The following is a 21,321-nucleotide window of genomic DNA, read 5'->3' on the forward strand; positions in this document are numbered from 1 at the left end:
GTGAACTTGACAATAATCGACATTCGGACAGGGACAGACGCAGTAGGTCTTTGTCGCCACGAGGCGAAAACTTTGACTATAAACACTTTGTGACTGTTCGGAAATTTAAGATCTTTCGTAATTCTAAGAATGAGATACATCCATGTTTATGGTTAGATCAATTTACGTACGCACTTCCGCCAAATTGGCCACTAAGTCACAAACTGGAAATTATGTGCAGTTATTAATGTCCTCAGGGGATTCACTACTCTAAGTGAATATGTGCCGTAGCGAGCATAGGGCCCCGAGCTGTAGTGGTGCTATTTCTCTTTTAGTTTTCTGCACCGCTGCCTACTCTTTTACTATTCTTTGCATCTGTCAAAACAACTCTTCGTCTATCAATCTATCTAGTGAGTAAGCAAACAATAACCGGATATGACTAATTTACCCAAAAGTGATTTCGGAAATTACCGTTTGGACTTACTGTACCTTCAGCAGCATTCATTCCTAGTTTAAACGAAATTTTACCCGTTTATCAAGGGATCACCAATTTATTATTGGAGGGCAGCGTGGAGGGTAAAAATCGTAGAGGGAGACCAAGAGATGAATACACTAAGCAGATTCAGAAGGATGTAGGTTGCAGTAGGTACTGGGAGATGAAAAAGCTTGCACAGGATAGAGTAGCATGGAGAGCTGCATCAAACCCGTCTCAGGACTGAAGACCACAACAACAACAACAACATCTTCGTAACAATATTACGTCATATGTGGACGATATTCTTATTGCTAAACATTCTTGGAGTGAGCGTAACAAAATTTTGGATTCATTATTAAGTATTTTTGCACGAGTTGGCATTACAGAGAACTTAGAAAAATCTGAATTTGGTCGTTCTCAGGTGAAATTTTTCGGTCACATTATTTCTACAGAAGGTATTCTTCCTGATCCAGAGAAACTAGATGCTATTCAGTTCGCAATGACATTCTTTTTAAACGAAAATCGGTCGACAACTCTGTTTGGTTAGTTTGTATTCCTGATGAGTGGGTCAATAAATTGATTTGGTATACGCATTTCAGTTATGCACACTTTGGTCCCAGAAAATGTTTTTATAAATTACGAGAAAATTGTTATTTCAGTAATACGGAAAAACGTATTCGATCTGTTCTGGCCAAATGCAAATTATGTCAAAAGGCTAAGCCGCCAACAGTTTCTCACAGAGCACCGTTCTTTCCTATCATTCCAGCGAAATTAAAGGAGATGGCTGCAGTCGATTTGTTCGGTCCAGTGGTTCGTTCTACTAATGGTTTTGCGTACATTTTCGTAGCAGTGGAGTTGACGTCAAAATATGTGTGTTTTACACCTTTACGCAAAGCAACAGCTCGTTCGGTATCTAATGCTTTCATCAAACATTTTCTTAAAGAAGTTGGTCATGTTGATAAGGTTATATCAGATAATGGATCACAGTTTCGTTCTAAAATTTGGCTTCGTACTCTACAGCGTCGTAAATTTAAACCAATCTTCATTTCACTTTTTCACCCTCAATCTAAAGCTTCAGAGAGATGGATGATGGAAATCAATAAATTGTGTCGTCTTTATTGTCATCAGAATCACAGAACTTGGGATCAGTATCTTCATATTTTTCAAAACATTCTGAATGAACTCCCTAATGATTCAACTTCTGTACCGCCTATACTGGTATTAAAAAATAAAGCACCGACAAATCGCATATCTGAAATCGTTCCTTTTCCGCCTTCACGGAAACTGCGGCATTCTGAAGTTGTCAACCTGGCTCTACGAAATATTGCATCTGCGGCTGCTAGAAGAGAGAGATCAGCTAAACGTCCTGGTCGTTTAAAAATCTTGTCAGTTGGTCAGATGGTGTTAATTAAGTCCCACCGTTTGTCTCACAAAGGAAAAGGCTTGTGTCGCAAATTTTTTCTGCTTTATAACGGTCCATATAGAAATCGCAAAATTATTCATGATAACACTGTCGAAGTAGAAACTCTTAAGTCTCGACGCTCTAAAGGAATACATCATATATCTAACGTAAAAATTTTTGTGGAATGACATGCTTTTGAGAAACCAACGGCTAGATGTAAACATGCGGAGAGTACAAGGATACCGCGCTGTGTTTTGGCGGCGGCATATACTCAAAGCAACAGTCAAGTCTGCGCGCCGCACAAGGCAGTCGTTGACCGCGAACAATTGCTTCCTACGTCACGCGCCTACAGCTGATCGAGCGCTCAGTGCGAATGCACTGACAGCCGTAAACAAATACACAGTTTAATTTCTCCGACTAAATTCAGTATAAAGCTATAGTGACTTGATGAATTCTGTTATTAACATTCAGTATTTTTCAGGATACGGTTGTATAAAATATTTAAGAACTTCAGGTAAATTCTGTGTGTCTCCGACGTTAAGAGGACTTGCTATCGAGAAATTTTCAGGAAGAATGTAATTTCGAAGAAGAAACTAATAAACTAAAAAAAAAAGGTAACTATTAATTGAGTTCATTTTTCAGGTAACATATTTCCACTTAGGTACGTACTTTAGACGTAATTTGCTGCTCGCAATTACGTGATTCATACTTTGTGCTAAATTTCATGTTCTATGAAATTACTTGTGAAGCGAAGTGCTTGCGTACGTTAACTGATTTTGACAATGATTATTAATGAACTGGGTTGTAACTTGTATATATTATGCATCGCTTGGCTGCACTGCTTTTTCACTGATGTCATATTTTTTAATTATGTGCCTGCTGTGCTTATTTATTTAAATTATAATTGTAACCTGATTAATTGTGCTGACTGTGTTTATGTATGTAAGTTATACTTTGTGATTTATCTGCTTGCGCCTTCATGTTTACTTACTAAGAGGACATATGAATATTTATTTGCTTATGCTGATATGATGCTAATGACATGTTTACTGCTATGCGTATGGATTGCATATTTACACATTTCTGTTTTGTTGTCATAACTACTCTTTAATTTGGTGTATAGAAATGCTGATATACTGTGTATGAACATAGAGTTTATGTCACGCTATTGGATTAATTATAGATTGTTCGCTTGGCAGAGCCTCGTAGGAATTGTGCTGCATCCACTGGTTGACATTCTGTTCTCTACTAGTATATTTACTCGCTATTGCATGTTTTGCTTACGCTCAGTGCCTTATATTTTTAAGATAGGAAAATGAACTGCTATAATTCGACGAACGACATTGGTACAAAGAACTTCGTTGAGGTCACATGAGCTGAGGTTTTATGGAAGCTGTATAACTTTATGCCAATAGGAAGGAAGCTAACGACATGACATACCATTACTAGGTTTAGACCATTGACAGTTATTGCACTGCATTTTTCGGGAGCAATTGAAATAGTAAGTGACACTTGACACAAGAAATACTCCACATGTTTGCTTCTGCCATAATTCTTGAAGTGGTGTGAAATATTATGATCATTCACACTCCGTAATTGTACTTAATTACTGAGAGTTATTCGAACTAAGTCTGTTAGAGGTCATGTATGCATTTCTTTGTTTATAATTCATAATGAGCAGAAGATTTGGGTCAGATGGATTACACAGAGGTTGTGTGTTGGCAATGTGTCTTCGGATTGTGTGGGATGATGAACTGAAGTTTGCACTAGGACTTTATCTGTACTTGTTCGAGGAGACTGACTAGAGGAAAGAGTTGTTATGGAAGTGAAATGAGATTGGTAATAAGGTTTATATGTATCGACGCATTGAAGAGGTATTATTGAGGTATTATTGAGATTGTGTGAAGTTGATGATTATTGGAGTTTTAGTGGATAAGAGGTAAAGTAAGTGAGGAGCATATATTGGCAATAAGGTTTATATGTATCGACGTATTGAAGAGGTATTATTGAGGTATTATTGAGATTGTGTGAAGATGATGATTATTGGAGTTTTGGTGGATAAGAGGTAAAGTAAGTGAGATGCATATTTTTTTTGTTGGTCTTATGGAACAAGGAGGGTGAAGATAGCAGACTAGAACACTAAAGTAGAAGGAAGATAGTCTATACTCACACTTTGTTAAATCACTAAGCAGTATATACTTTTTTTTTTGAAGAGAGGAAGTATTTGCATATCTTGGCTCACTGACAGTTGTTCAACAACAGTACATTTGATCTGGCTTCGCAAGCATTGGTCTTGACATGATGACTATGACGTTGACTTAACTATTATTGACTGTGATACATTGCTGCCATTACTACTTGATACACATGATGCACATCAGATTTTGACAGAATTGCATTTACACTGTTAACACTATTCAATTACACAGTAGTACTTAATGTGGATGAAAGATGAGTGAGTGTGTTTTGTGTGTTTTCCTTTCCTAATCATACCCACCTATCTCCTGAATATTATTGTATTTGTTTGTAGTGGCTTGCACTGACACCCATAAATATTATAGGTTTACCGATATTTGAGTATTTGTAATAGTTAATATGAAAATTATCTGACATCATTTGTGTGTTTGTTATGATTTGTATGTTTAGTGTAAAAGCATTTGTATGTGCATTCAAACTATTGTTCATGCCTGAACTGTCTGATTAGTGAGGGTTAATGTTATGAACTGTTACCTGCACTTTTCAACGTAATGTGTGACACTTAGGAATGATTAATTTCTGCTGATGAACTGAGTGATCAGTGATAGTGAATATTATGGACTGTTACTTGTACTTTATCTACATGATTGGTGTCACTAGGACATGTTTAGTTTCTGCTGATGAACAGTGTGATTAGTGATAGTGAATATCATGGACTGCTCTCTGGACCTGCTCATCATTGCTAGGTGCAACTGATGGACTACTTGTATGGAAATGAAGTCACTTCTTGCTGTCTGCACCTGCTAAACTTTACTGGGTGCCACTGATGGACTGCTTCTACTGAAATGATGTCACTTGTTGGTGTCTGCACCTGCTCAACATTACTGGGTGCCACAGATGGAACTGCTTCTACTGAAATGATGTCACTTGTTGGTGTCTGCACCTGCTCAACATTGCTGGGTGCAACTGATGGACTGCTTCTACTGAAATGATGTGTCACTTGTTGGTGTCTGCACCTGCTCAACATTGCTGGGTGCAACTGATGGACTGCTTCTACTGAAAGGATGTCACTTGTCGGTGTCTGCACCTATTCAACATTGCTGGGTGCAACTGATGGACTGTTTCTGCTGAAATGATGTCACTTGTTGGTGTCTGCACCTGCTCTCAACATTGCTGGGTGCAACTGATGGACTGTTTCTGCTGAAATGATGTCACTTGGTGGTGTCTGCACCTGCTCAACATTGCTGGGTGCAACTGATGAAGTGTTTCTACTGAAATGAAGTCACTTGTTGCTGTCTGCACCTACTCAACATTGCTGGGTGCCTCTGATGGATTGCTTCTACTGAACTAATGTGACTTGTTGCTGGGTGTACCTGCTAAACTTTACTGGGTGCCACTGATGGACTGCTTCTACTGAAATGATGTCACATGTTGGTGTCTTTTTTTTTTAAACTAATCATTGAAAGCATTTTATGTGAACATTTGTATAAACTGATTTTTTGTGTATTGTGTAAACTATGATGTAAAGCCACATGTATGAAAAAATTTGTACTGCTTACTGTATTTCATATGTTAGGTTATTGAAAGGTCAGTGCAAAGCCAAAATTTTAACTAATTATGTGATATTTAGGTATTAATATTATCTTTTATTTTTGTCTGTATTTTTGTGGACGAATTTGGTGGTATTTTCACCACCAATGCTGGCAAAAATACCATCAAATTCTGGCCTGTGGAGGAGGAGCATATGAAAGGTGGCTACACTGAGCCACTGCGCCAGAGATTGCGCCAAAGAGTATTATTAAGCCGCCTCCACAGTGCCTGTTAAGAACTCGTAGAAGGCAGTGTGTGGGCAGAGCTCGTAGAAGACAGTTCGTGTTGAGATGTGCTAGTGGGCAAGGCTTGTCGAGATGTTGTAGTAAGGAGTGTTTGTTCCATGTTTTATCCAGTTATTTGATGGGAGAGATAGCAGATGTTATTGTAATGATCAGAGTGCATTTCATCAATATATATGAAGGTAAAAACCACAATGTTCTTTTATTATTTGTGTGTCTCAAATAATGCGTCATTACAGGTTCAGTCAACAAAGCATCTGGCTTGTGTTCTTGTATTAGAGTGAATTCTGGTTTTCTTGCGTAATTATAGTTTTTCTAATTTTCTTTTATCACGTCAGTATAATTGGTATTTAAAAATTCTTGTCTTGTTGGAGAAGAACCGTGCCAGATGTGTACGTTGAGTCACACTCCCACATACAGAACAGTTACTCTTGTGCTTATTGGTTTTGTAGGTTTTATAGTTGCTGGGGACTTAATTAATTAACTGTGTTTACGAAAATTTTCTTTCATTGTTTGTTGCAGTCAGATTGCGTAATAATTCTAGTCAGGGCCAACCGTTTAAGAGAGTAGCGTAATCGGACAGACAGCTACTAAAAACGAAAAAGATTAAAAAGTATTTTCAATCATATTTAATTAAGCCCCCATGCATTACTCACGTTTCGTCGAAGTACAATACGAAATAAACAATTACCACTGTTCTTTATTGCGAAAAAGCGGTTAGTGAGAATAATACAAACAGCTTTCCTTGCGATCGCCTGAATTAGGAGGCTTATTGCTTGTTTGGTTTAAATAATTAATAGAATATGAATCAAGTATAAAGAATGCTTTTTCCAAACTTTCTATAAAAGAAAGTCTGCCATCAAGACATTGCTTTTGTTCAATTACTTTATTTACGACTGAACGTTTCTAAAACTGAAGACACTCGTCCGTGCTCTGCACTGCAGTCGAGCTCTGGCAACGTCGATCTCTGTTCATTGGCTGACTGTGTTTTGTGACGCCAGATGCGCAGAACGAACCTAAACTCGGCCGCAGTATATAAATGACGCGCACTTTAACTAACAACTGTGATGTCGATTCCTTGTTCGCAGTTTTTTCCCTACAAAGCATACTCCAGAAATCCGATTTTAAAATGTGTTATTCAAGGAAAGAAATTCTTGAAACATCTACTTTCCGAAAGATACTGTGTTCGCTCCTCTAGTAAAAACCTCCAGGAGACTGTCACAATAAATCAATAAGTGTGCTTATTTTCATAGTACACGTCCCCGCTGCCGAAAGTTTCGAATTCTTGACAAGTTGCAATCGCAACAATCACCAGATTTGAGAAAACTGCGCCGAAACTTGTCAGTTTACGTCGCGCTGCAAGAACGTACGCGGCAAGGCACTAGAGTAATTACACGGTTGGGAACAGATATCGGCGAAATGAACAGCCCGGTCATGGAGTTAAAAGAGTAAAAATTGTTGTTAGAAGTATTCTACTCAATCTGCAGCCTTTCCATTTCTGCATAATTTCTGGCTGTCATTTTAAGTTTTTTCATGCTATGTTAAAACCCTTTCAGCACATTGTCACTACAGTACCACTTTCGGGATATTTTGTACAGGCGTAGAGTGCCCACTGTACAGGAGCGGCGCTTCATAAAGTTTTATCGGTGAAAAACTGCTGAGTAAAAGCATAGTCTCGTGACCTCTGAAGCCTTGCGATGACACTATTACCTTCGCCATGTTTTCACTGTGTCAGTTAAAACTACATTTACGCCTCGGACTCGTAGTTACGTGCATTTGTTACTAGTATAAGTAAGGTAACTTTGTACCTTTAGATATCGGTAACAGATAACAGAATCAAAAAACTTTTCAAGGATCACCGACATCAACATCTAAAGAACATAAGTAAAAATTCAGGCTATATGGCGTGAATTGAAATTACAGAAATGGTCATCCCCACAATTGGTACTTCTCGTATCCAAAAGCCATGGTTTTTTTGCGAGTTTCTCAGGAACAGCCCATGAACAAATGGTGCTTTTATAAGCAGGCTAAGATCCACCATAAACCACAACTAACGCAAAAAGAGCTACCGATTTGCTGACTTCGCCTGGGGTGGAGGTAGTTTGTAGCGTTTAAATCTTAATCCTGTACCGTAGGAAAGCTCTAGCGTGCCCTTTTTCCCGACAGGTATGCAGGTGGTCACTAGGCCAAGGGCTGTCCAAAACACTTGATCACCTTATCTCTGTGACCAACAGAACACGAGATATAATCCCCGAAAAATCGAATTTTCGTTCGGTGATTTTCCGAAGAGACTGATTTACATAATAATTTCACACACCTATAACTGTTTCACATACCTTTACCTAGGGTTATGTACGTTTCTCATCATAGCTAAACCTAAGCTGTTGCTTGTATGCTGAGCGTTAAGAATGATGTTGTTGCTGTCGTCTTCAGTCCAAAGATTGGCTTGACGCAGCTCTCTATGCTGTTCTATCCCGTGCAAGCCTCTTCATCCCCGAGAAACTACTGCAACCTACATCCTTGTCAATCGGCTTAGTGCAGTGGTCGTCAAACTGCGGCCCGAATCAAGTATTCGTGTGGCAGGCGTTTCCCAGCCGTATTTTGTAACAATATGCATCTGACAACTAACAGCCGAATCCAAAACGTCAACTAACGTTAAGAGCTGTAGTTTTCCTGCCTAGTAACAAAAAGATACTTACACAGCGAGTTACGATTTTAAGGTGTGATCAATTTTAACCCATGTGACTACGTAGGCTTTCCCGGCGTAATAAGTCTTGAAAGTCTTTTCGGGTTTGCTGCCGGATCCTAAAATCAACTTGACTCGATATTTCGGCGATCCAACTGTTCGCCATCTTCAGGAAATGCTGCTTCTGCTGATGAGTCCTGCTGAGAACAGTTCTCAGCGGGACTCATCAGCAGAAGCAGCATTTCCTGAAGATGGCGAACAGTTGGATCGCCGAAATATCGAGTCAAGTTGATTTTAGGATCCGGCAGCAAACCCGAAAAGACTTTCAAAATTTTAACCGATGTTGACGAATTCGTCCATGAGCTACGTAAAGTTGGCCGCTTACCCCAGGGGAATAGGGGCCAAGTAGTGCAGCCACTGCTGTGTTACAGAGGGAAACTTTCATTGCTTTGTCTTCCAGTACCGATAACTCGCAACGATCAGCTGCTACGGTATGAATTTTGAGACGGAAGTAACATGGATTTGAGAATGCGTGTTACAGATACTTACTTGTAGCAAGGAACATTACATTAAAGATCTTAAAATATAGTGCAATGAGTGGAAGAAAACTGACATTCAAATCATATGTCACAGTGTACATGTTGAATAATGCTTTGAAACATGAGTACAGTTACTTTTATTAACCAATTAACCACCCGCTCACACAGACAACACAAGATTTAGTCAGGTAAAGCTGCGCTACGACATTGAGGTCGCTGAGGGTGCAACAATCTGAAACAGGGATCAGCTCACAGGAAGTGGTCTAAGCGGTACCGATTTCTAACGATCACTACGTGGGGGACAGCTGCCAACTTATCGCGCCCTTACCACAACTAGTCTACTGGATGCTTGCAACATACCAATTTGTACAGTTTACCAGTTAATAATAAGATTGGTACGTATGTAGCTCGAGGTACCGTCCCTCATTGTTAATACTGACTCTTGAGTAAAAAACTTTGATGACCACTGGCTTCGTGTATTCATCTCTTGATCTCCCTCTACGAGTTGTACTCTCCAAACTTCCCTCCAGTACTAAATTGTGATCCCTTGATGTTTCAGAACGTGTACTACCAATTGATCCCTTCTTCTAGTCAAGTTGTGTCACAAATTCGTCTTCTCCCCAATTCTATTCAGTAGCTCTTCATTAGTTACGTGATATACCCAACTAATCTTCAGCATTCTTCTGTAGCACCACATTTCAAAAGCTTCTATTATCTTCCTGTCTAAACTGTTTATCGTCCATCTTTCATTTCCATACAAGTCTACACTCCATAAAAAATACTTTCTGAAAAGACTTCCTCACAAATAAATCTATACTCGATGTTAACAAATCTCGCTTCTTCAGAAACGCTTTCGTTGCCAGAGCCAATCTACATTTTATATCCTCTCTCCTTCTTTCATCATCAGTTATTTTGCTCCTCAGATGACAAAACACATCTACTACTTTAAGTGTCCTATTTCCTAATCTAATTCCCTCAGCTTCGCCTGATTTAATTCGACTACATTCCATTACCCTTGTTTCGGTTTTTTTATGTTCATCTTATATTCGCCTTTCAAGACACTGTCCATTCCATTTAATTGCTCTACCAAGACCTTTGTTGTCAATTACAATGTCATCGGCAAACTTCAAAGATTTTATTTCTTCTCCTTGGATTTTAATTCTTACTCCAATGTTTTCTTAAGTTTCCTTCAATACCTGCACAGTACACAAATTAAATAACATCGGGGATAGTCTACAACCCTGTCTCAGTCACTTTTGAAACACTGCTCACCTCTTGTGCCCCTCGATTCGTATCACTGCCATCTCGTTTGTGCACAAATCGTAAACAGCCTTTCGCTCTCTGTATTTAAAAATAGAAATAAGAAATTAGATGCAAGTTATGCCATAGCCCGAATATAGCTCACGCTAATACGGCTGTCAAAATATGGCAAGTTGCAAAAGAGAGTCACGGACGAGAGAAGCGATGTGTACTTGCTTATTATAAAGCCCTTCCCTCAAAAATATTTCTCTTCTTTATACTTCCTCTGTGTTACCACAGATGACGTGTCACTGATCTCATATGTACTAAGATGAGCAATACACGCTAGGTGCCTATTTGCTTCCGCCACCCTGAGTGCAATGTGTAAGCTCTAATAAGTGTTCATCAACTTGCAGTCTTCTATAGTTGTTATCTCCTGTGCAGAAAATAGCACGTAAGTCGTGAGTACGTAATCTAGAGGCTGTAAGAAACTTTTAGCGACAACTCTTATTTTAGACATAATTAAATTTCCAATTGCTTACCAATCGTTTTTTATTAGCAGAACACGAGAATATGCAGAATTACATTCCATTTTAGAGTAACAGATGATTTTTATTTTTCAACAAATTAATGAACGCGTATCTGCATAATCACTGTCAAACTGTTCTCAACTATGTGTACCAAATATCCATACATTGCTAATAAAATCTAACACCGACCGCGGCAGACAACATATCTGTCCTTCAACACTCCCGAACCAGGTCTCACAATTATAAACTAGACATTGCAAATCGATTCTTAACTGATACGACGGCGTACATGTTCGTCCTCTGAGACTGCCGAACCAGCTCTGATCTCACAGCCCAACCACTTCGTCCGCCATTCAAGTTAGGCGCGATCCAAAGATCGCCAAACTGCTTCGTCTGTCTTTTCGTTTCGCAGCTCTTTATTATTCTACTGGTTATTAATACTTGTGACATAATGGAAAGATATCACGCTATTGAGAGATACTTTAAATATGGCATGCAAATAAATACGCTGTTTAGTTTGTCTAATACTAATAACAGAAGATTGTCATCTTGGGCGCAACTGCTCTAAATAGAGTTATTTGTAGCCAAATATGATGGCTGCAAAGCGAGAATTATTACACGTAACCCTCCTTCTGAGATTTCCAGAAATTGGGATGTTCTCGCAGACAACAATCAATCTGAGAAATAAGCAATTTTTTAATCAAATTTTTATGATTTTTTTTTGAGCTATCGTCTCTCAAGAGCCATACAATTCCACTACATTTGTAATTTGTTTTTGTTTTTGAGAAGTTGAATCTACTTTATATTTTTCATTCTCAGATTATTAATCAACTTAATATAATCATAGTCGTAAGTCTTTTGTGATCAGAAAAACTAATTGTTACCCTCAATAAATTTGTGTATAGCCTTATATCCCAAAATCATTAATCTTTAGTTACACTTCGTATTCTAATTACAGCATTCATTAAATAGTAATGATTTTCAAAGTAGTCTAAGTAGTCACTTTACGCTGTTTACATTCTTTTGTTAACTTACAAACTACCATTTCTACTACACTACTGGTCATTAAAATTGCTTCACCACGACGATGACGTGCTACAGGTTCGAAATTTAACTGACAGGGATAAGATGCTGTGATATGCAAATGATTAGCTTTTCAGAGCATTCACACAAGGTTGGCGCCGGTGGCGACACCTACAACGTGCTGACATGAGGAAAGTTTCCAACCGATTCCTGATGCATAAACAGCAGTTGACCAGCGTTGCCTGGTGAAACGTTGTTGTGATGCCTCGTGTAAGGAGGAGAAATACGTACCATCACGTTTCCGACTTTGATAAAGATCCGATTGTAGCCTATCGCGATTGCGGTTTATCGTATCGCGACATTGCTTCTTGCGTTGGTCGAGATCCAATGACTGTTAGCAGAATATGGAATCGGTGGGTTCAGGAGGGTAATACGGAACGCCGTGCTGGATCCCAACGGCCTCGTATCACTAGCAGTCGAGATGACAGGCATCTTATCCGCATGGCTGTAACGGATCGTGCAGCTACATCTCGATCCCTGAGTCAACAGATGGGGACGTTTGCAAGACAACAACCATCTGCACGAACAGTTCGACGACGTTTGCAACAGCATGGACTATCAGCTCGGAGACCATGGCTACGGTTACCCTTGACGCTGCAACACAGACAGGAGCGCCTGCGATGGTGCGCTCAACGTCAAACCTGGGTGCACGAATGGCAAAACGTCATTTTTTCGGATGAATCCAGGTTCTGTTTACAGCATCATGATGGTTGCATGCGTGTTTGGCGACATCGCGGTGAACGCACGAGTGTATTCGTCATCGCCATACTGGCGTATCACCCGGCGTTGTGGTATGGGGTGCCATTGGTTACATGTCTCGGTCACCTCTTATTCGCATTGACGGCACTTTGAACAGTGGATGTAACATTTCAGACGTGTTACGACCCGTGGCTGTACCCTTCATCGATCCCTGCGAAACCATACATTTCAGCAGGACAATGCACGACCGCATGTTGCAGGTCGTGTACGTGCCTTTCTGGATACAGAGAATGTTCGACTGCTGCCCTGGCCAGCACATTCTCCAGATCTCTTACCAATTGAAAACGTCTGGTCAATAGTGGCCGAGCAACTGGCTCTTCACAATATGCCAGTCACTACTCGTGATGCCGGCCACGGTGGCCAAGCAGCTCTAGGCGCTTCAGTCCGGAACCGCGGGACTGCTACGGTTGCAGGTTTGAATCCTGCCTCGGGCGTGGATGTGTGTGATGTCCTTAGGTTAGTTAGGTTTAAGTAGTTCTAAGTTCTAGGGGACGGATGACCTAAGATGTTAAGTCCCATAGTGCTCAGAGCCATTTGAACTACTCATGATGAACTGTGGCATCGTGTTGAAGCTGCATGGGCAGCTGTACCTGTACACGCCATCCAAGCTCTGTTCGACTCAATGGCCACGCGTATCATGGCCGTTATTACGGCCAGACGTGGTTGTTCTGGGTACTGATTTCTCAGGATCTATGCACCCAAATTGCGTGAAAATGTAATCACATGTCAGCTCTAGTATAATATATTTGTCCAATCAATACCCGTTTGTCATCTGCATTTCTTCTTGGTATAGCAATTTTAATGACCAATAGTGTGTAATGCTCTATAGCAGTGTACTGTTTCCGAGAAAAGTTTATATTGCTGTTAAGCTACTACCAGCACATTGCCGTCCGTTAAATTCAACCAAATATTTGTCGAGAAGAATTAACATTGTTATTCACTTTTGGCACAATGCCTTTCTTTAAACTGACCAACTGCTACACCACTACTATTAGTGCATTGCAGTCACACTGCTACACAATTACTACCGGCGCATTGCCATCCCTTCAATTCGACGTAACAGTCTTTACGCTTTTCTCACTATTATGTCGGCACCATGCCGTTCTGCACTTATTTATATCAATGTGTCATAAAGACGTCCACTTCACATGGTTGCAGGTAAAATAAACACAACACCTATACGTTTCACAAATACGTCGAGACCGAAGAACATTACACTCACACCTTTTTACCAGAACATACGGAAGCAACCCACATTCTGTTGTCCATGATGTGGTCCTGCGTGGTGAAGCTCCAGACTTTCCTAAGTGGTGTTGAGTTCAACAACTGTCAGTCCATTCTCCCATCTCCAACCTCAGCATACAGCTCCAGTACAATTCCATGACAGGATACAAAATACCTTAAGTTAGTTTCTTAATAATTTGAAACAAACTTTAAATAAACATTTTTTCGTACATTTTTTCGATATAAATACATAATACATAATGTTTTGTTTAGATCTAGTGCGTTTATAAACAAAGCCAGTGTATACGACAGTGATTCCTCAATGTTTTTGTTTTGGTCACAGCTGTAGCTACACGCAGCTGGTCATTGCTCTTCGCACTCTTTAAGAGCCTTGTGCTTGCTCGCACCTTATGCTAGTGTTGACCTCCTTCGCTAATGAGTCACGCCGCTAGCCTACGTCACAAGCTATGCTCTTTAAATCTTATCTCCTGAGGCCCACAATTGCGATTCACAGATACATCAAGAGAACGTTGCAGAATTTGGCTTTGAGTGTTATTAGTATTATAAACCATACTAGCGGAACTGTAGTCACGTAATGATAGCGTATTTTCTGCTGACTTTCACGTATATATATTGTGTGTAGGGGCTAATTGTTATTAGCTAGACATTTGTTCCACACTCCTTTCATATCTAAAACCAGTGTGTCCCATTATTCGCTATACTTCATATTACGTGGCCTTGTATTTTAAACTTATTTACTACGTTTACGTCTTTTATGAGATTTCTATGTTGACAATATGTCTACTCTCTTGTACTTCATGAAATGGTTGGCGGAAACCACTTCGCCCGTAAACACTACTAAATGGCCGACTTACACGTCGCCTTTTGCCTTTCCTCCCTCACCCTTCGTTAACGATTGGCCGACTTAACTGTCACCTTAGAACAATACTTCGCCATACTCCATGTACCTATTTGGCCGACACTTCTGTCGAATAATCTGTAACTCTTCATTTACTTCTTTTCTCTCTTCGTAAATAATTGGCAGACTTTCCTGTCGCGTAATAACCATAACTCTCCTTTTGCTATAAAACTTTTTGCCAGGACTATTCCTAGCCTATCAATGCATTCTAATTCATTGCAGCGGAAACTATTTCGCCATTTCAGTTCACACTAAAGAGTAACAATATGTCTACTTAGACACAACCTGTACATCATCTCAAGACAACATTTAATTATTTCCAATAATTTTACCATCTGCAATGCTTCTTTTGTACATTGTCACATTCACTTACCTGGTTTAGAGTCGTCCACTTGCTCTACAGCCTTCAGCTTATTTTCATTAATTATTTCATCTGCGTTATGTATAATAGCCCTCGTCTTGCTTCTCTGTTCTTAAAGTATTTTCAGACACGAAGTATTGTTTATCATTGTTGTAAGTATTAAAAAATTGCTCGACTACATAATTTATAGTACGTTTTCGTTATGTGCACTAATATGGTACTGGTGTCGTGTTGGAATTATATATTGTGTTCTCTTGATGGTGTATCTGTAATCCTATACTTCGTACATTGTGGCCTATCCACATGTACGCCGTGAGAAGTCTGGTTTTTCACCTGTGCTATGCAGATGTTTATTCTGCTGGGTTACTATGTTTTTATCATAGCTTGTTTCTTTGTTGTCACATGCAGTGTATGAAAAATTCCTGATCTTAACATTATTTATAGTGAAGAATGTTAAAGAAGACAGATAATACTTCTGCATGAAAGAAGGGAAAGAAAATGAATTATGCTGTCAGTTAACTCAGGCACCTGCCAATCATCAATTACCTGGAAATACAAATAAGATATTGCCCCATGAGGTCAGTATTAATAATAATTTTCCATGTCGTTGATTAACATTTCATTTGGTAATTGTTGTGGCCCTATTTCCGTGGTAGAATGAGGCACTTCATCCACGACTTTCCTAAATTCAACCATGTAATCTAGCCCCATGTGATACTTTTTAGAACTGAACTTCTAGCTTTGTCTGCCATAGACGAATGCAGTATACATTTGACCATTTTTTGCTAGTGACCTCTAACAGAATCTGTCTGCCAAGTCTACGTTTATTGAAATCTTTAAGCCATTGGACTTCGGTACTGGACCTTCTAGTACCTTACTTCTATCCATTTGTGTTTTAATGGCATTTTCACCAACACACACACTGATCACAACTATGCCACCTCTCACTCTGTTTTCTGTGCCACAAGACCACTCATGATACAAAAATGCTTCAACAAATTCTTTACATGTTTCACTTGTGTCACTGACCATTGTTCCCCATAATTTTGCTTCTTCTTCTAACCTACTGGCCACGAATTAGATTTTTTGTTGCTCAGCCATGTATTGATGCCCTCAAAGTATCTAATGAAGGTTACAGGGTGTATAATTCCCCTACTAGAGAAATGATGGAATTTATACACATTAGCGTGGTTTGCTACGTGACTCACATCGACCAGACCTTCCTTTCATTCTTGTTCACAACAAATTTCCACTTTTTATTTAACTTCATTTTCTATTTGGCGCTGGCTACGGTGGCCGAGCGGTTCTGGGTGCTTCAGTCCGGAACCGCGCGACTACTACGGTCGCAGGTTCGACTCCTGCCTCGAGCATGGATGTATGTGTTGTCCTTAGGTTAGTTAGGTTTAAGTAGTTCTAAGTTCTAGGGGACTGATGACCTCAGATGTTAAGTCCAATAGTGCTCAGAGCCATTTGAACCATTTTTTTCTATTTTGTCTCGCATCTCAGGAAATACTTTCTGCTCTATTTTTCTGAATTTACTCTGAATCGCACTTGTGTTGCCTTTAAAAGAGGATTCTACATGAGAAAGGTTACAACCAAGTATTTCCTGGTCAAATTTGATAGTTGGTAAATTACTCGTGATAACTTTGTTTAACTTTGATCTTACATTTCTGTCATTAACTGTTGCTTCTATCACCTCATTTTGATCCTGCAAATTCTGATTTAACTTCTTGATTTCATGGTCCATCCTTTCTTTTATTTCTGTCTTACAGACTTCTAATGTTTTACCCCATTCTTTTGTTTCATGATGTATTTTCCTGCAACATCTCTCACTTTTAGCTTTAAGATGTGTGACCTCTTGTTCCAAAGTATTAAACTTAGCATTAGATTGAGCTATTCCTACATTTACTTCCTTTTAATCCCTTACCTCCTGGTTGATCAAAAACTCAGTATAAATTTGAAAACTTAATAAACCACAGAATAATGTAGATAGAGAGGTAAAAATTGACACACATGCTTGGAATGACATGGGGTTTTATTAGAACAAAAAAAAAAAAAAAAAACAAGTATTGCTAGACGCGTGAAAGATCTCTTGCGCGCTTCGTTTGGTGATGATCTTGTGCGCAACCGCCACTTTCGTCATGTTTGGCCTCCCAGGTCCCCAGACCTCAGTCCGTGCGATTATTGGCTTTGGGGTTACCTGAAGTCGCAAGTGTATCGTGATCGACCGACATCTCTAGGGATGATGAAAGACAACATCCGACGCCAATGCCTCACCACAACTCCGAACATGCTTTACAGTGCTGTTCACAACATTATTCCTCGACTACAGCTATTGTTGAGGAATGATAGTGAAAATATTGAGCATTTCCTGTAAAGAACATCATCTTTGCTTTGTCTTACTTTGTTATGCTAATTATTGCTATTCTGATCAGATGAAGCGCCATCTGTCGGACATTTTTTGAACTTTTGTATTTTTTTGGTTCTAATAAAACCCCATGTCATTCCAAGCTTGTGTGTCCATTTGTACCTCTCTATCTACATTATTCCGTGATTTATTCAGTTTTCAAATTTATACTGACTTTTTGATCACCCAGTATTTTCACCTGTGTTTTTCTTAATTGTTCATTACTTTCTTTTTGTGATTTACTTAATTCTTTCTCTATTTTATTTTGTGTTTTTCTTGATTCTTCTTTTAATTCTTGTAAAATTAGTTTTAGCAAAGACCTCAGATCCTTATCATCATCCCTAACTGGTAAAGTGTCAGCTGATGCTGTACGTAACTCATCTATTGGCTCATTATTAATGTCAACGTCGGAGTTACTTTTTCTGGCATCGTCATTCCAATGAATCATTTCGTTTTGACTGGGTACTACAAATCCTGGTTTACATTAACATTGTTGCTAATAAATGAATGTTTCCGCTGCCCTCATTATTAGTTAACTCTACCTTTTCAGTGAAATCATTCATGGCTACTTCAGAATCCTCAATGTGGTAAATGGTTATTGGATTTACTATTTCAGACTCATCACCAAAGTTTAAATTTACACTTTCACATTGGTTGTTCGACATATCGGGAAACCTATATCTGACTTCATCACCGTGTATTTGTATCTGTCCCACCAGTTCAAACCACTACCGCGAGATTGAACTCCTTCTCTACTTCTCAGAAAGTATTTTATTTCCCTTTCCCTCGACATCCTAATACTAATGTTCCAATCACACATCTTAGACTGCTACACGCAGGCAGAAAACTTACACCACTTTTCTTCCTCGACGTATTGCCACTGAATTTCGTAGCTATGGACTGCACCGCCGCGCCGGCTGCAGCTCCGCCTCCATGGTGTGCTGATGCTGTCACTTGCAGCCGCTCCTTGCCGCCGTCGCCACACCTGTTTGTTGCCTTTGAATGCCTCACGCCGCTCTGCGCTTTGCACCGCCTCGTCGCATGAAGAATCTTGAAGTGATGATTAATAACGTGATTCCACGGTGCGCGCACACAACGTTAGCTTTTATTCTCGTTGCACTTTCGCACATTCCATTCACCCTTTACACCGATACTACTTCCACTGTAACTAAAAAATTGATATTGCGGCATGAGTTGTTACAGTTCAACTAAAGTTTAAACCAGTTCAAACACAATTAAAGACTATTTCTCACAGTCTTTATGCAATCTTCTTGTCATTTACAGTCCACACTAATCACAGACCTTACACGGGCTTGGCTCTGAGCACTATGGGACTTAACTTCTAAGGTCATCATTCCCCTAGAAGTTAGAACTACTTAAACCTGACTAACCTAAGGACACCACACACATCCATGCCCAAGGCAGGATTCGAACCTGCGACCGTAGCGGTCGCGCGGTTCCAGACTGTAGCGCCTTTAACCGCTTGGCCACCCCGGCCGGCATACCTTTCACAGTTCGCTGGTCAGTTACAGTTCATAGTTCTCGCTAATAAAATCTAGCCTCATAATTACCGAGCACTTCGACTTCAAAGATTATTTCCATCAGGGATGCGACGTACGGCAAGCTGAAAACGAGAGGCAGGGACGAGAGAAGCTATATTCACGTGCTCATTATAAACCCCTTCCCCTAAAAATATTCCTCTTCTTCATACCTCCTCTGTGTTACCACAGATGACGTGTCACTGACCGCATTTGCACTAAGATTGCAGTACACACGAGGTGCCTATTTGCTTCCACCTGAGTGGAATGCATAAGTACTAATAAATGTTCACCGACATGCAGTCTTCTATAATTGTTGTCCCCTGGCGGAAAACAGCACGAAGATCATGAATCCGTAAGCTTGAGGCTGTAAGAAACTTTTGAGCTGTTATTTTACAAATAATTAAATTTAGAATCAGTTTGTTTACACGGGTTGCCATTCGCTTTTTACTAGCAGAACACGAGAAGCTGCAGAATTACATTCCACTTTAGAGACACAAACGACTTTTATTTTTCAACAAATTAATTAACTGCATTTCTGCACAATCACTGTCACACTGTTCTGAACTATATGTACCAGATAACCATACATTGCTAATAAAGTCTTAACTAACACCGACCGTGGGAGCCAACATATCTGTCCTCCAACACTGCCGAACCAGGTCTCATATTTATAAAGTATCAGAGGCACCCACATGCGTTGCTCATACTGTGGCATCAAGCAGACAGGCCTGCAAGATGAGTGGTCTGCCAAGCGAGTGGATTCATTCTTTTTTATCGAGTAACATGAACTCTCGTACTCACAACTAAGTTACAAATTATCCTCCTATATGAATAATACGCAACGGAAACGCACATCTGACTATCAGTAATTTACAGAACTCTGACTGTTCACTACGCACTGGCAATACCACATTTCCTTTTTTTTTTATTTAACGGCTTTTATCAACACGTGGCCATCGCACTGAATATGAATGGCGCACACATTATAAATTCTGGATATCATGACAACACACAATTCGAAGGAAAAGGCCACCAATCTTTTTCTCTTCACTACCTTATTTATTCCGATAAATTCTATAGCCTTAACACACAAATTCTATAACCTACAACAATAACACATGAGAAATTCCACCCAGTGGGCATGACTTTACATTGGTGATTCTCTATCTTATGGTCTCGTAGTTATTTAACGCTACAGTGCACTTTCTGGATAGGATGGTGGATCTTTTATTATATCTCACTCTTCGACTCTCACAATCATCATCTCGAAACTTTCCTCCAGACCGAGCGGTACAAAAGGAACACGCATAACCCACTACCTCTGCAACTACCTTGCTACTCTCCCATGGAAACCACACATACTAAAATTACATGACATACACCACACTACAACATGAAATACAACACAGGGAATAGTCACAACATCATCACTTTCAGCTTTCCCATTTCAATTAATATTTATCCCAGTTTCACACGACACTGCCCCACTTCGTAATTCTACTTTCCTACTATGAACTCTGGAGATATATGCACGTCTTCCTGTGCAATGCAAGCCAAGTGGCGTTGCTGGATAGACGGCTGACTCACCTTGCTTCTCTCTCAAAGTATTATAGTTTGAATCAAGCGTCATACGGAAACATATCACACAAAGTAATATTAAGAACATATTCATCACACACACGAGTCCTCAACTGATACCATGGACGAGTACTTCTCTTTATCCTTTGTCTCATACACAGATTGAGACTCACATAGTACTCACCACGTGGAAGTACTCGCCTCTAATTTCAAGTCCTGCACACGCTATTTCTTAAATATTTCAACTTATAGTACACACGCTAGTAATTCAGCTTAACTTAAGCACACAGAAGTATTTCAACTTATTGCTACACGTGGTTTCATTGTGACCGTTGGTCACTTCTGAAGATTACTACGATCCCATTAATATTACCTGCCTGACATTTAGTTCTCCCCACAAAAGTTCCTGAAATAGAGAAATTATTATTTCAAACTACTCTTAAATATTCCACATGCATACCATGTCTCCACTCTTTTGTCTTTACGGAGCACACCCAAGACAGGTCTTAACAGCACAAGATCCAGCGGCAGAGTGCTGAAACATGGCCGTTCTTCAGGTCATCTCGCACCT

The sequence above is a fragment of the Schistocerca serialis genome, chromosome 4 (genome assembly GCF_023864345.2).
Source record: "Schistocerca serialis cubense isolate TAMUIC-IGC-003099 chromosome 4, iqSchSeri2.2, whole genome shotgun sequence".
Taxonomy (NCBI): Eukaryota; Metazoa; Arthropoda; class Insecta; order Orthoptera; family Acrididae; genus Schistocerca; species Schistocerca serialis.